Genomic DNA, 1,237 nt, shown 5'->3' with positions numbered 1-1,237 from the left:
CAGGGGGAATGAGAAGGGGAATGAGAGGGGGGAACGTAGCAAAATATTTTGTTTTTTAAACCAAAACATAGCGATGTAAATTTCTCGTTTGCCTTGCATATAAAAAAATATAATTAAAAAAAACTCTGAGATGCTGACTGATTCCAAATAAAAAAATATTGATGTCCTTAGATTATTAAAATGGCCTCCCATACTAGATACTTATCTACGGTATCTCCTGTCTTGTCCACTGCATCCACTCAACATTTTAACATGAAAACAACAACATAACAGCTGATGGAAGGGAAGTCAATGGTTGCACAATGACAAATCCATTTAATTCATCCTGAGAGTCCCAACGCAGGCAGATGAGTCGTTTGGTCGCTATAATGTCAGAAAATTGTGAAAAAAGTGTGTTTTTCACAAAGAAATAACTCAAAACTAATTAACGCCGATTCATTTAATAGTTGACAACTAATCCATGAATCTCTGCAGCTCTAATTCAACTGTCCAAATTCACTAAAATGATTCATCAAGCTGAGGAAAAGCAAGACATGACTATTTACTTCCTGCTTTTTTAACACCTGTAAGCTTGCTCGTGTATTTGAGAAAGTGATCTAACAAAGAAAAAGTCTAAAAAACAAACCTAGTCTAATAAAAGTAATCCAAGAAACTCACCCGCTCCTCGAGTCCTCCTGTAAAGTGTGCAGCGCTGCTGATGATCCCCGGCAGCATCAAACCCTCGGCCCGTGTATCACACGCCTGCAGTCAGATAAGCATTACCCCCCCCCCCAACCCCCCAACCCCCCCTGAACAGCAGAGTCTGGCAGCTTCCTGAGCTCTGTGCAAAGAAATACAACAAAACATGGTGTCTGGCTGCAGGCTGGGCACTGATCCCGAACCCGCCCCACTGCAAGAAGTATCCCCCTTAAAGGGACAGTTTGTTGTGTGAGTTACTGGTTTGTAGTCAGTGTGTTAGCTGCAGTAGACGGCGGTTGGCACCCCCCCCCCCCCCCCCCCCCCCCCCCCCCCCCCCCCCCCCCCCCCAGACCACCCCCCCCTCTGTGGAAAATAATGTGATTTATTTTAGCAGAAAGTGGAAAAATGTTGGGTTCAATTCAGAAAAGAGCAGCCATTTTCCCCTGGTGCTATGGGAACGTTATGAATGAGTGACGTTATTACTACTAGCCAGTCAGGAGCAGAGTATGAGGGTCCTGACGGTACCTAGGTAAGGACTACTAGCCAGTCAGGAGCAGAG

The sequence above is a fragment of the Etheostoma cragini genome, chromosome 12 (genome assembly GCF_013103735.1).
Source record: "Etheostoma cragini isolate CJK2018 chromosome 12, CSU_Ecrag_1.0, whole genome shotgun sequence".
Taxonomy (NCBI): domain Eukaryota; kingdom Metazoa; phylum Chordata; class Actinopteri; order Perciformes; family Percidae; genus Etheostoma; species Etheostoma cragini.
This window is presented reverse-complemented; position numbering follows the sequence as displayed.